A 17,166-nucleotide genomic window follows, 5' to 3' on the forward strand; every position below is an offset into this window, starting at 1 on the left:
CCAATTGTGAAAATGTCGTGTATGTGCATCACAAAGCCAGCCTGACTTTATTATGATGTAAATTTTCAGCGGAGGAGGTGGCGTGCGTGCGGTAGTAGAGGTCGCGTAGTCATATGTCAGACCAACAACTATATTATACATGCATGATATAACTCACTCTTGCCCTCACACATACGCACACACACGTAAATATGATGTTGATATGTGTTTACATATTGCACACGTATACATAGGTATACATTATACTTTCAAGTTGTGTGGTATGTATGTGTATACCGTTATACCACAACCGCGTTGCTGGAGTCGACGATCGATGACGACGATGATGATAATGATAGCGGTAAAAAAAATAACTGAATCAAACAACCACACAATGACGGTAACGAGATGATGGTCGTATGAGTATTATAATAGGTTTTTCTCTCGGTTGACGGGGAAAAAAAAATTCCGATTAAAAAACCTCAAAGTTTCACGGAACGCGCTCGTGAAATTTTCCCCTAGAGGCTCGTAAAAATGGAAATAAAGATACAACCGAAAACTTAGTTTAATCATCCCTAAACGCTGTTGCGATTTCCGACCGGACTCGGGGGCGCTGTACAATCTCTGTTTCTCTGCACGTGGATCCCTGCTTATTTTCTTACTATCACCCTCCTTCACCAATACCCATTATCTCGTATCGCAGCTTTTACTTTAAATTATTATCACGATTCTGGTATAAAAAAAAAAAAAAAAAAAATTAAAAATTAAAAGTGAAGTGTTGTACACCCACGGTGGTGGTTTGGATGCACAACATACCGACATAATAATGTTTGAGAAAACACTAGATAAAAACGACATTGACATAGTTGTTTACATTTTGAAACACTCAATATGATAGATAAGGGTGTTTGATAAGACGGTCAACTTAGCTTTACGGAATTTTTTCCACCTTAACCATTGTTGACACAATGAAAAATCAGTTTTTCAATTCTCCTACAACCTATGTTAGATGTATTTAAAAATGTATTATAATTGAGGTATAGTAAAATTCGTCATGAATACATTCAAAATTTTTCTAAAAGCTTAGGTACACTCTTTCTATCTCACTTTTATCTTTCCAGTGTTATTTCTGTCTTATACCATTTTTGTTTATTTAACATATTCTCTATTATGATTGCATTCAAGCACATGAACAAAAATAAAAATTGGAGGGAGGAGAGTTCAATTTGTATATAATCATACTTATATAATCTATATACCACTTTTACTTTGTAAAAACACATTTAATAATTTTTCTGAATTTTGGAGGGGGTTTAACTCATTAAAACCTTCTCTAAAGTACGTAATTTACTGATACTAAGAAAATAAATACAGGCAACACAATGGGAGTGAGTTACTTGGTCGATACGATTGTATATCTGATATTCTATTTACTGGTCACTAGTATTCATAAATCTATTTTATCTAATAGGCTTTTACTTTTTAAATTTTTCGAAAATAAAAACGGAACTATTGATATTTATATTAATATTTCTTAAATTCATCATATTAATAAAAAAATCTTCTTTTTGTATCATGTTACACCATTATAAACTATAAATCATATTCATATTCATGATACAAACTTCTAATTAAAATATGGCTAATAAATACTATAGACCAAATTTGATGTTACCTCTTATTTTTTTCATTTTTATATATCTATAATAATCACCCCTATATTGTATAGTCTTACTGCAACATAAAATACTAATTATCTATTATGTGAAGTATACTATATTGCTATATCATTTATAAATATATTTGTTTATTTGTTTGTTTTTCCTTCACACACGTATGTACATATTTATCAGCTTATTTACCCTTTCTTTTTCATACACTTTACGAATGTTAAATAATTGAAAAGACTCAAATTTCACCAATACGAGGTTATACCTCAGTGATGAATTGGATCACATACTTTTTATACAAGACTAAATTGTTAAATATTTATATATTACTTATTTAATTTTTATACTATTCCTTATTAAACAGGTCAAAACTATTTTTCTGGTCAATAAAAAGAAAAACAAAAAGAAAAAAAAGAAAACAACGCCTAATGATTGTAATAAGTGTATTATATTATTATATTATAGGTATAAGGTATAAGAATAATTTATTGGCCAAAACAAAAAATTTTTACATAAACCTTTATAACGTATGAAGATATTTTAGATTAAAATAAAATAAAATAAACTAAAATACTACCGGAATAAAAAATGGCCCAATTCACCACTGAGGTAGTACCTCGTCTTGGTGAAATTGGAGTTACTAATTATCTATATATAACAGGTTTACACATTTACATATGTTTTATATTATAAATATTTGAATTTTAAAAGGACAGTTATACAAAACAAAACAAAATAGAAGAAGAAAAAAGAAAAGAATAATAATTACTAAATATATATATGTGTAGGTAGAGTTTCTTATGCAAATAAAGTGAAATTACAAAAATAAAAGAAAAATTATAAATGTTCATGAAATTGATTATTTATTCAAATTTTAATTAATTTATATTTGTTGTAAGTTTTAAAATTTAATATTCTTTGGAAACATTATAAAATAACTGTAGTCCTACTTGAACGAATGTCTACTTAATTTTAATGTTTTAAATGTATGGATATTTATGTTATTTGGCTTACGTGTATTGTAGATTTTTGGTTTAATTTCTATTAGTTTTAGTTTAAAAATGTAGTAAAGTGCATTTCGATAAAATAATTGTTGAACGTTATTTACTCTAAAGTCTTTAAATAGGTTTTCCGATTGGTACCTTTTAGGTTGGTTATATTATTATATTATAAAACCATCGTCACTGATTCCTTTTAAAGTTAATTCTTTTAAGAAAAGTTGTTTTGAAGGGAAATCCATCAAAGCCAGAACAGCAACATACATTATTTTTATCATTATCATAAGTATTGTTTTGTAAAATCAGCATGGAGTAGAGGAGTACCTCTCGCGAAAGGAAGATTCCTTCCCGCGGCGTTTTTGTTCAACGGGCATAATGAAACAATTATGTATAAAATGTATGTACAATTATCATTTTGATTATTATTATTTCATTTGTTGGCCGGTATATTTAAATATTACATAATGATGTCATAGTGAACGTGTTGCTTCGGAAACGGCGGACACTTTTATATTTCTGTCCAGTTTTGTGAGTTTTGTCTCATTTATATATTTTTTTTCTCAGATGAAGTTTAACGCCTTTCCGAACTTTCTCAACAAATTCATTATACCAATAACATCTAATTATAGTTGCTTTTTTTTTTTTCACTATGCTTACTCAAAATTATATTTTATTTTATGTAGATATACTTTAGTGTGAAATTCTACAATGTGATAACACAAAAACTAAATAAGACTTAGGTACATTCATATTATTAAATCGTTCGTTTGATAAATGGCAAAAAATAATTAACATTATTCAAATAGTTTTATATATGTATATTATGTGTAAATATAGATTTTTTTTTTTTATTCAGGTTCTTTATTATAACAACATTTAATTTAGAACTTTTGAACAACTATTTGTTTATTTTTACACGCATACATAATTGTATGGGTACCTAGTCACACGCACGTAACTGGATTCGAAAGTAAATAAATATTAATATTAACAGCTAGCGTGCGCATTAACTATGTTTTATAACTTTATGTAACTATATCACATTTCAATTTTCACGCTAGCCAAACATGTGCACATGCTGTTGGGAGTATTAATTTTGAATAACAAAAAGTTTGTATTTATCATCGTCGGGACGAACTCGAATAATAATATAGTATACCTACTTTAATATTATCCCAAAAATCATAGAGAAAAGCTTTTAAAGAGATCGAAAGTTTTCTCGTATCAGTAAACTGCTATAAAACACATACGTAAACTATTAAATGTAACGGCCGTATTACGATTGTATATAATAATTATTCATGTCATACACAATGTAGTAACCGAAGTCACTACGTCATATCTTAATCTACTTTGTAACCTTACCTTGAATTGTTTTCCTTGAGCGTTGTCGAAAACAACTAGATTTTAAAATACTTTTATATTAGGAAACGGGTTATTAGTTAATATATTAAACGGGTACATTAGATAGAAAGAATATTAATATTATTTTTGTTATATTAACTAATAAGTTAAACGGGTATAGTTATTTTCGTCTAAATTTTTAAAAGATTAATATTATTTTTGTTTTTAAAGAACAACGAAAAGCCTTGAGTCTTTTCCTTGTCCTAAACTGCTTTTACGCACTACGCCCGACTATCTGTGTATAAATATGGACGTAGTGTCAATGCTTAATTAGATAAAATATAACCATACTTAAGAGTACACCGATACGGTTAAACTTACAGCTGTTAACTTATCGGGCTACCTTTATGTTTTGTCTCAGTAATATAATAAATTCAAATTTATAACTTAAACAGTGTTTTTTTTATTTTACTTCAATGGACGTGTAATTTACTGCAACAAGAGGTGACTTCGTCATAAAACGTTTTGAGTCAGTTCTGATCAGATCGGATCATTACAAAAATGACCGTACACCACCTCAGCAGTGAAATCCAATTTTTAATATTTAGCTTATTGATCAGCGTGCGCTATATCTCTTACGTTGTGCCCGATTGTCGAATACATCGTCGTTGAAAATACAAGAACGAAACAATGACATCCAAATCGAACCAAAAAATCGAAACAAATAAACGAATTTCCACCACTTGAATATAACATTGTAGAGACGAATATGTTGTACACTATATCGTACGTACATCGTGTATAGAAAACTATAGCGCTCATAATGAGAACATTGAAAGTCTACTTTAATGGATTTACGATCAATAATTTGTTCACAATAATAATACGGACTCTGAGCGTTCTATAATGTATTTTATTATTATGCGTTATTGTAAAATTATAACCAGACAATTATTATTTAGTACACCACGTATAAATCTTTGTCTGACATTAAAACAATCATCGGGTTGCCAAATGAAGAAAATAAAAACACGATATTTCTCTTAACTGAAAATAAAATGCTATTCAAAATTACAATAACCGAATATCATTGACTATTATAAAGTGACGGAATGATCTTGTTCTGTTTTCAATGTTCATATACTAACTAGCTTCTCAAAATCCATTTTAAAATCATCTACCATATATTTTAGGAAATTGAAATTCGATTGTTTAATAATATAAGTATAATAATATATAATAATAATATAAATAGTATTTTTTTCGAGGACGCATATCAAAAATATAACTTAATTGTAAAAATAATAAACTATAAAATAATACGAAAAAAACACGTAACTGAAAAACATTGGCTACTACCATCCGATATAGGTAACATAATTTTCGATCACATTGATCCAAATTTAGACAAACGAAGTCATAATTGTTTGTGTATACACATCGCTGAATTCATTGTTCACAGTCAACAAACATGCGAAAACACGTGTTACGTACAGTATAAGTGTTAAATTAAAAGTGAAATAATAATTTATTTTGGAAAACGATAAGTAAGTACAGTAAAACTATACAAATATCAACGTGAACTGAAAAACTATGTTCACCATCCAGCTATATATAATTGCTACTCGCTCTGTTTTTATTGTTTTCGTTATATTTAAACTGTTTTATTGTTCAAAATTTCTAGGCGATGGAAACCAATGTAGTCATTACGTATAACAGTTTATACTATCATGAAGTACGTATTATACCAATTTTGTTTAAATTTGATATTCTTTTCGTTAACGATGACGATAAAAACTCGAACTCGAAACGTGTTATCATGTTAATTGGTTAATACTATTTGTGCACCGAAATACCTCCTCTTCTTTATGTATCTCGAAGAACTATACCTATTGTTTAATTTAAATAAACATTTTCTACGTATATTTTTTACATTCCAAGTTTTAAAATATTGAGTAAACGAAGACGTTTACTATTGCGTGAAAACAAGAAGTATAATAAAACTGTAGAATTTTGCTATGTTTTTCAATGTTTAACAACTTCGAATTACTTTTAAGGTAAAAACAAAGATAAATAAAATGTTCAAGAATTAAACCAGCAAATACAAGGAACTTTCAGTATAATATAAAATTCCGGAATTCTTTTTTTATTTTTTCAATGTGATTTATGTTATTAGTTTGCTTCTGAATTAAAAAGTGTATGTTTGAACAGTAATTTAAAAGATTTTGTGACCATCAAATCTAATATTGTTTCACTTATTTTCATTTTATATTCTCAAAAATTATTATTGGCAATTAAATATATAATTTGTATGTATAATAAATAACTTAAAAATTTTCACAATATATGTGAATAAATAAGATGTACGTCAAAAATTCGATAATAATAATGACTGATTATGTACAAACATAACCTGTCTTTAATTTGACATCTCAAAAATCTATTTCTCTGGCATTCTACTGTAGAATTTCGTAACATAAGCTCGGAATCTTTGTGTTTAAAATTTTAACTTTTGTATTTTCATATAGTTTCTAAGTTTCGGCGTTTTACTAATTGACAATGCTATGGAAATACCAGTCATTAACGCTTTTGAAAATGTTAACATTGCAATATGTTGGTAGATTTTATTACATTATATTATGCTAAATTTGATGTACGGGGTGGACTATTGTTTAATTATATTTGAATACATTTTTTTTTTTACTCGATGTATGTTCACTACCCAAAGTTGAATAACACTACCGAATAACCCATAATATAATATTCCATTACAATTCTGTGTTTAGTTATTAATAAATTATACAAATGACAGTTTTCAAAATACATTAATTAGAAAATGATACATTTAATATATTATGAGTATTATCTTTATATGCAAACATAATCTTACATTATCTTTTATAGTCACGAAATTATTAACCGATGTCAATTATATACAAAATTAAGTTATATTAAAGAAATTTAGGTCAATCCTGGTTAGGTTAATTTAGATACCTCCATTGATTCATCACTTTAAAAAATACTTTATATTATTTAAATATACCCAATCTCGTCTTATTATCAACAATTATTTATCACTATACCATTCTTGTATTTTTTAGGTAATTTGAATTATTTTAATGAAGTACAATTTTATAACTATTCGGTTTGTCAGGCAATATTATACTCTTCAAAAAATACTTTTTGTTAATATTAACTAACCTTTGTAAGTTTCATAAGTTTTTGTTTAAGACATTTACATTTTATTATTGTATATATATAATAATAATAATAAAAATATGTACATGTACACTACTAAAATTACATTATTATGGACTTGGAAAAACATTTTGTATAATATAATTGTAACAATTAAGTGATATGTTAAATAACTTTTACTTTAAAATTATAACTATTATTAAAGCAACTTAATGCTGAATTATATAAATAAAGATCGATTCCCATACATTTATAATAATTCAAATTTTTATAAAGAATATTTTAAACTTTTGGTCATTAAACAATTTTAATTATAGGCTTTTGTAAATTAAATTAATTATATCTTTGCATAACACATTTTAATATACATTCTATCTTGTCACGCTTGGAAATTTTTAAGCAGTGTTTAACAACATAGAACCATGTATACTAATTGAAAAATGATTGTAATATCTAACAATTTATGTTTGTTAAGAATCAATATACATTATAACTAATATTTATACCTTTTCTATTATTGTTTTTACCACGATAAAAATAAATAAAACTCTATTCGATTCAATAATAATTAAATACTGATGAATCCATGCAAAACGATATGCTATTGTAATATTTAACAAACTAATAATTTTATTTATGTGACCGTTGTCCATTTGTTAAAAAATTTAAATACTTTCCATTTTTCTTCAGTCAGTATCTCGAATCGTGGCTACAGGTAAGTCGAAATAGGGTTTCGTTTAAGTAGATTATCAGCGTGTAAATCTGGGTTCGATGCCTAGTGGTCATAAGGAAAACCTCATGGATTTTTTTTTTCTCTGCAAAACATATTTGTAGATTTTGTGCCATAAAAGTTTATAAGATATTATTAAAAATAAGTTTGTTCACATTGTATACAAATAATTTTTACGAAGAATAGTTTTATAATGTTTATGTTGTATACGCCAACGGTTTTCATTGGTATTATAGAAACTAAATATTTATTAATGTATTATGTTTGTATTATATGACATATTTTACTTTTATTTCCATTTAAATACCGTTCTCGAATTACTGTCAATGAAATGGATAAAAATTGATTCGTTCAATCGTTAAAACTGCATAAATATAATTTTTTTTTATTGAAACTTATTCTTTAGTGCGCCATTATACAGGAATGATTCGGTACGAGACAATATTTTTATTTAATTTTTATATAAATATTTCACCTAACATTCCTTACATAAAATTCAATCAAATTTAATAATGTATAGGTATGTAAGTAAAATGTTAATATTTAAAAACGGTAAATCCTAACAATCCTTAAAGTGTGATTTTTTAATTTAATTTTTATTGTTTTAAATTGACTTTTTTTTTTTGCAGTAGCAACAGCAGTTAACTTAAGTAGGCTATCTATACAAGAAGTAAACCATTTATAATTTTAATGTAGATTTTCATCGATTTAACTATTCAGAGAGTTGATTTAACAATTATTTTGATGTAGTTACCTATGTAAGCGATTACAATTTATCTCCAGTATTATAAACCCTATTGTTTATCGAGAGTTATTGAGTATAATGTGATTTTTTTAAAGCATTTTTAGGTCAATTGATATAACATATCGATTGACCTAAAAATGGATAGCAAAAATGTCGAATAATTTCAAAATCTATTATTTGTATGTCAAAAAAACATTGTAGTATCCACTCATATTGATATGATAATATTATATTACAACGGGTCGTTTTATCTAAAGCAAAAAAAAAAGTAAAAATATTTCAAACAGGTGTCAAAAACAAGTGAAATGCATAAATCACGGTTCCCGAGTGTCCATATGGAAAAATAATGAACGGAATGAACTAGTGGAAAAAATAAAAAACCAAAATAAAAAACGCTTACAATAATCGAAAAATAGATATGAATAATTATTTGATATATCAAATGTATTCATTTTCACTGTGTGTAAAATGTTATCGGAGGAACAATAAAAAGTAGATAAAAATAGTAAAAGAAATAAATTAATGGAGAAATACCAACCATGATAATAATAATGGTAGCATGCAATATTATTATTACCATACCGGGGTGTTGCGTGATAATTTAATAATATCCTGTTATATCCTGTTCTCAAACCGTTTTCGACTAGTTACCTAGGAGTGACCGTTCATAAATATACCGCTATTCATGCATTAAATCAGCGTTCCCTAATCTATGGGTTGCGAATATTTTTGATGGGCTCCTAATCGGAAACCAACGACAAGAAAAATATCATAATACTTAATCAAAATATAATTGTACATATATCAGAAATGACTTTGGCAGGATTGTGTTAAAGTAGATGATTAAATTCCTTATAATTGAATTATTAGTATTGTTATTATTTCTAAGCATACTAGGTATGTATTATTTTAGGGTTGTATATTCAATACAAAGGACATTTAAGGGCCACCTTAGAATAAACGTTGGGGTACATTATATTTAGTTTTGATAAAAGTATAACAATATATTAATGTACATATATTTGCGTGCCTGTATGTTATAAGGAATAAATTTTATAATTGTCCGTTAAAATATGACTGGTTACTAAATTCTCGTGCTAAGTTGTCCTTGTGAACGCAGAGACTACATGTTTTCGTACACGCCGATAAAATTGTATGTATGCACACAAATGCACAACTTTAACTAATGTAACACTTGAAATAACAAATACGTTTCCTATAGTGATCGAATAACATGACCTTCGCGGAAGACTTCACAGGTATCACACACACACACACCCCATTTGCTTTACCTAATTAACCTTGCATCAGTCGCGTTGTTTAATAAGCTATGTATTATTTATGTGCTAATTTGTGGTATTTTGTAATATGATTACTGTGTAATTGTTTTCTAATATTCTAAGATGTTATGTTAATCAATTGGTCTATTTCAACACAAGTATACAGTTGTTTTATATGTCTTATACTTCCTTTGCCCCGGGTTAGTAATAAATACATTTATAATAAACCAATTAACGTATTGTTATTGATATTGCTTAAGGGTGGCCGAGCTGTGACATTCGAAAAATATTGAGCGTCCAGTTTAGCAGCTAGCCAACGCGCAACGGTTGTCGAGTCGACAGGCTTAGCAATTCATTCGACGCATACAATCGATCGAAATGGATGTAGAAGAGGCTGCTACTGTCTAGTAAGAAACGCAGAACAAAAAAAAAAAAAAAAATAGATATTGGTTTTATCCTCTATTTTCGAAATGGCACTCGAAGGGCTTGTTTAGAAATTATTTTTAGGTTCTTAAATGATATCCGAAACGTTTTATTTAAATTATAAAAGAGATATCAGTGCCATCGTTCTTTGAGCAATAATAAAGAAACCGTACGGAAGAAGTGAAAAATGCAAAACACGACTGGCTGCTCTAACTAGTGCGTAGGAACACACGGCAGCCACATATATCTCCAGTGTCATTGGTACTCATATTTTTTTTCTGAAACTTTATGGATTATTATAAATAATAATTTTGAAAGTAAAAACTGCTGAAACTGCTTTCTACCAAGTACTTTAAATATTTTGCTAGTATTTTATATTTAAGTTAAATATTAAAGTTATAGGATAATAATTAGAATTATTAGTAGCATCACCTGGTTTTAAAATAGGGATGACTACTGATTGTTTATATATTTTTAACTTAAATTAATCAAAAATGTAAGACGTTTAATAATAGAATAATTCTTTTACGGAATTCAAAAGTTATCATATCGAAGCTGGAGATTTATTATTTTTAGTATTAAAATTGTTTCGTGAACTAAAGTTTTAAAGAACTCTTTAAAAGTAATCTCATCTGAATAAGTATTTCTGTTTTTAAGTGTATAATCATTGTAGTTATCATTAATAGAATATTTATTTTTAATGAATGGTTATATTAGTGTCAATATTTGAAAAAAAAAGCATTATATATTAATAAAATCATATTTTTTCAATTTGGTAACAAAATAAAAGGAACTGTTGATAAACATGGTCTATGTAATCAGAATCGAACCACTGCAAAATAGAAACGTTACGTGCGACGTTTTGTGTCGTTGCATATCGGTATGAACCGCTAGAATTGATTTTTCTCTTATTTATTTACCTTGTTTCACTTCAGTCCGAGTTTCATTGTGCGCTCTCCCCTCTCCCCTGTATATAGTACTGTCACATTTTAGCTTAAACTACAAATTATAGTAATCACGACGATCGTATATTTTGTTAATTTACCGTCAAACTAGAATGATCGTGCATTCATAAAAACTATTAGCGTGATATAATTGTGGTTTAGCTTAAACAATACGTTTACATGACCTGAAGTTGCACTTATGTAGACACCAGATTTAAACAGACATTCTTGTTAACTGACTCAAAATCATCATGTATTTCGACGAAACCATTCTGATAATTCGTTCACTGAAAACACATAATATATACCATTATATTATTTAATAGTTGCATGATTTTAAACATTACTTATTCATGAAGGTTAGTGACTCGGCTTGGTATTACATACGTATCTTAAGAAACAATAAAATGATATTTCATTATTTGATCGTTTAGAATAAAAATGTCGGTTTTACATTTACTCGTGTGTAGGTAGGTGTGTGTATGTGTGTGTGTGTGTGTGTACGCGCGCAATTACAATATGCGTTTACTTATGTATTTCGTGAAATGACTTTCTTCCATGTTTATTTCATACCATTGCAATATTCTATCAGTTTTTATATCTTTTCGTAACAATGCCTTGTACGAATAGTCACGGGCATAAACATTATTACGTTTCGTAATAATCGTTACCTATGTTGGGCCGATGTGTGTACAGAACCCTATGGACTTTGAACAGGCGTTTTATGTGTACTATATTAACAGTATTTAAATGTAATTTATTTTCTTATTGATGCATGTACCTACGTATAAAATATTTCAAGCAATATCGATCAATTTTTCTTCAGTATTCAGTTTTACTGAAACACGATTTTCCTATAAATTATAATCCGAATATATTTTGCACATAAAAATTTACACGTTATAAAAAGTTAATTGTATACGAGTTCATTTTCAAATATTTATATAGCACACATCGTAATAATAATAATAATAATAGTAGTATTATAATTTTATCAACGTATTACAATGACGTTTAACATTTACCAAAGCAATCCATATTACAAACCGTTATTAATATATTATTAAAATTGCGTTGTTTTGTTGGCGCTTTATTGCGCAATAAAGTAAACATAATCATTCGATTTTTAAACATTTGAATGTATTCATGCATTTATTATTACTATTTTGTCTCAAAGCATTATTTAAAATCTACGAACTTTATGCAATTAATTGGATAAGCTGCTTGCGATAAATCATTTATGTATTTATGTATGTATGATTTAAGTATTCCAATGATTCCCAAGTTGTGTTTTATTTAACAGAACACCCGATAAAACAGTAATGTAATAGTTATCATATTCGTGTGATTATTTATTTCAAGAATACTGAAAATATAACTATATTCGAAATACATAAAAATACGCCCACAAATAAATAAATTTGTCATTATTTATACTTACTCATTTTATATTTTTAATAAGAGACTAAATTAAATTTTAATATCGATAGTATTTATTCATGTTAAAATTACTTTTGTAACGTTTTTTATTAAAAAATTAAGTTTTGACTTTTTTAAATAGCAATATGACAGTAAAAATAAAATACAATGCAAAAAAGAGTGACACTCTTAATTCGGTTAAATTACAGATATTGGAGTATCGGTCTTTTTAAATTGAAACCAATGTACCATTGATCTTGAAAAAATCATACTAAATGAAAGAAGTTAGGTGGATTAGCTCATATTTTTAAAGATGGTTGATAATAGAGCTCTTAATACAAGTGAATTCACGGAATTCACGTGTCACGTGTCACGTGTAAAATCCAAAATAAAAACGTATATCCTTAACTTAATACTGTACTATTAATATTTTATTAAAACTTCAAGTGTATAACATAAAATTACTAATTTTACCATTGTAAAAATGGATATGTATTTTGGATAAACATGTATTTCACGTGTACACGTGAATTCCGTGACACGTATTTTAAGAGCTCTAGTTGATAATGTAAAAGAAAAATATTTTTTAATAAGGTTGCTTGAACCTATAGTTTTCTAACTTTCGCAACAGAAAAAAGGCATCTAAAATATCAAAAGCCTATATAAGAAAAAATTAATTAAAATATTTCGAAAATATGAAATGTAATAATATATAATAATATAATTTAATAAAAATTTATTGACATATCCAATTTGGAACACATAAATATTTTTGGTACATTTCCAATCATATATTTAATGTTTAAACCAAAAATATAAAATTGAATACTTTAAATCTATATGATTTTTACCACATCAGTATAGCCAATTTTTGTGAGTTTTATAGATTTGTCTCAAAATGTAATACTTAAAACTTCAAAAACAGTACTTTCATTAATTAGTAATAGATAACTTATTAAGGAAAAAAAACTCCAAATAATATTTTTAAAATTTTTTTCAAATCCAAAATTATTCAATTGACATTTTTGAAAAAAATCTAAGAGAAAAAAAAATCATACCATATATAACAAACGCAAACACTAGAATTCAATAAACATTTTACTTCCATAAAATTGTTTTTTTTTTTTTTTTGATTTACGATCAGAAGAAAAATTCGATCTTGTCGAAAACCAGTATTCCGTAAATATTGCAGTATTTTTATAACTTTTCGTAGTTTTCCAGTTTTATTAAGAAAAGTGTTGGGAAATTCATAAGATTCCCTTCTTCAAATTAATAACAAGAAAACATTTACTATAAGACATTTTTATTGATTGCGATGGTTGGATAAATCTGTTTGATCAAAGTCGAATATACAGATAAATTAAAAAACAATTAACGGTAAAACCCATACATTAAAAATTACATTAAATTATAAATATAAAAATAGGTATTACCATTTGAAAATCGAAAGTTGATAGGGCTTTATCAAATAAGGGAGGAAGTTAAAATTATTAAAATTGTAACACAGTGTAAAATAGTAAAACCTAGAAAGTTGAAACAAAATTATTTTTAATTCCAAATACTTTCCGAGATATTTACTGGTTTACGATAAAAAAATCACTCTGTATATATATATAATAAATTATATTTATAATAATAATTTAGTGTTGAAATTGAACTATATATTGTGATTGACTGAATGGATTTTTCAGAACCGAATAGAATTATACATCCATCCCTAGTACTTACTAGATAAATTATTTGTTGTGAAATTATTAAAACGCTTGGATACACGTATAATTGATGTTTACAATTTATAATTACGTCTGGAATGGTATTTTTATTAGATACAACATGGATTTAACGATACTAATGAGATGAATTAATGTTCTCTCTCTCTCTCGCTCTCTTTCACTCCTTCTCCCTCTCTTTCTCAATATAAGTGGTGCCTCGTAAAAATTATTCATTGAATCTACTATACTTTATAGCAAATCGAAATTACTCTGTTATAAATTTATAATTCGAATCAATATATTTATATACGTACGTGAATATATTTATATTATATATATTGTATACAAATGCGTCGGTACACAATAGGAAACTAAACTAGCTCATGTACACTATCGTTATTAGTTAGGTATATACACACGACATCCAATCACAATTATATCTGATCGTAAACAATTCATGATATCGTTATTTACCAACATTTTCATATGAATAAGACAATAATAATTATTTGATTATCCTATCAACGATATTTTTCTGATAAATCCGATTTGGTGCGTTTATTTTGTTATAGTGGAATTTCTGTAATAAAACCACCGCCCAAGGTGTAAATTTAAAATGTGTTTCAACACATTATATATGTGTACTAAATATTACACTGCGTGGTTTAGATTTTTTTATACTGTAACTGAGAAAACTATTAGTCGTTATATTTTAATAAATTCATAATGATAGTTTTCAAAGCACTCGACTCCCGGCTCATTTTAACGGGCGACAGCGGTAGAGTAGTAGTAGTGGTATGAGTTAAAAATATACCGGAAAAAAAAATATAGGTTTCAATTATAGCCGTCGTGTGTTGAACTATAAAAGATTAAAAGATGCACTTTAATATAAAATGTTCGTATTATTCCGTGCAGCACTCGATCGTTGGTCCTTATCAATTACACAATGGGTTAAATTTACCAATGTAATAATTTATCATTGCAAACGTATTGCTCTGAGCACATTGAGCAGTAATAGTAATTTATTTCTCGATCAAATACACTATATCATCATTACGAATTTTATTGTTCGGGGTCTCGGTGCAGAGTTTAGACGTGTGTGTGTGTGCGTGTGTGTGTGTGTGCGTGCGTGCGCGCGCGTGTGTTGGTGAAAACTGTTGGTTATGTTAATATGCACACCGGATCATATTCTCCCATGAAAATGGATGACTTTTACGACTCGACCAACGAGTCTGAACGTCGGTCGCAAAGTCGATAGAAGTAGTGTTTTATGAGTTTATGACATGTATTACAATATGTGTTTATTACGCATAATTATTTGTGCATGTATAAAATATACTCTGTTTACGTGATTGAAAATTGACAACAATACACGGACAAAACGTTTTTGTAGTATTATTATAATCATAATATTGTATTGTAATACACTAATCGGTTGAAATCAACACATAATGCAATTTAGCGTTGACGAACCGTGTAAAACCGTGTATGAGCTTTTGGTCATTGCTGAGCGCACTACGTTTCACGTACAATATGCTATTACACATGCGCATTATTTATATGTATTTTTAAATTATATTGGTGAAATCAATTTTTACTATAATATTAGCATATTAATCGAATATATCAGTGATTGTTGTCTATCATCAGGGTTCTCTGTTCATTATATGTTTGTCCAATATATTTTATGACCGTATTAAAATTTGTAAAAAAATATTTTAATTAATTTTTCGATGTGAACTGTCAAATTATACTTGAGATTTAAACTCGAAATATTGTATTTTTTACATTTTGGTTGCGGACTGATCGAAAATATCTACAAAATATTTTATCACGTATTTCATTATTTTACAGCTATTGATAATAACTTTTAAAACAAAAATAATATTTACTTAATAAATCATATTTATTTAGTCATAGAGATGCATAAAACGAATTAATCAAAATCAACCGTTCAATGAGCAAAGTGTATTTCTGCAAAGATCAAATGAAAATTAACTTCAAAAAATGTTTTAATTGCAATGATTAATTATTTGATATCAAATTTAAATGTTTGTACCCATTATTTCTGTAAATATTAATAATAATATTATAATTTGTGTACGCCTTAATGAATAATTCAATATAAATAATACTTTACATTTGGGTGAGATCATCATATTTTGATTTCCCAAAGGAGATCGTGCGTAAATACGAAACAACTATTGATCATGATATTCATAGTATTTATTTCTGGCTTCAAATATTTATCACTCCTATCGTCTAATTTAAAATTTATAATCAATCAATGCGAAACTCCAATATAGTTTTCTTTTTTTTAATTTTTAAGACCGCATAAGTGCGTGTATAATGTAGATCCAATTAAAACATTTGCCACGGGTCTATTGAGGTGTAATGGTACACAACACTGGTAATAATTATTATTGTTTCCCTCTCAGCGTTGTATAACAACGACGACGGATAAAAAAAAATAAGGAATTTAGTATTTAGTAAACACGAATCGTAAAAACACTAAATAGTCTGCTTTGAAACAAAAGTTTTAATAATAAACCCACGCGTAGCTCGTTAAAATCATTACATGCGTTTTAACGCGAACTTAATTTTTTATCCTCGAAGCCCATTCTCCAATGCTTGTGATGGTATCCGAGTTTCGGTATCACAATTTCTTTATTACCTCCACTCTTCCTCTATTATTTCAGGTAATTAAACTACGTTTCAGGTTAG

At 27.4% G+C, this 17,166-nt stretch overlaps 1 protein-coding gene across 11 annotated transcripts in view; it reads left to right on the forward strand.

The window, feature by feature from the left end:
• Positions 1-17,166, forward strand: part of LOC112680628 (amphoterin-induced protein 2) — a 355,883-nt gene that overhangs the window by 181,524 nt on the left and 157,193 nt on the right. Inside the window, exon 1 of one of the 11 annotated variants that reach the window (XM_025550792.1) lies at positions 10,231-10,351. The exons of the other annotated variants lie outside the window; for them this stretch is intronic. The gene's annotated coding sequence lies outside the window, so the exon portion shown is untranslated. Of the gene's footprint in view, positions 1-10,230; positions 10,352-17,166 lie in introns of those variants that run through there. 11 annotated transcript variants of the gene reach the window in all.

The sequence above is a fragment of the Sipha flava genome, unplaced genomic scaffold (genome assembly GCF_003268045.1).
Source record: "Sipha flava isolate LNK unplaced genomic scaffold, YSA_version1 178_pilon_pilon, whole genome shotgun sequence".
NCBI classification, from domain to species: domain Eukaryota; kingdom Metazoa; phylum Arthropoda; class Insecta; order Hemiptera; family Aphididae; genus Sipha; species Sipha flava.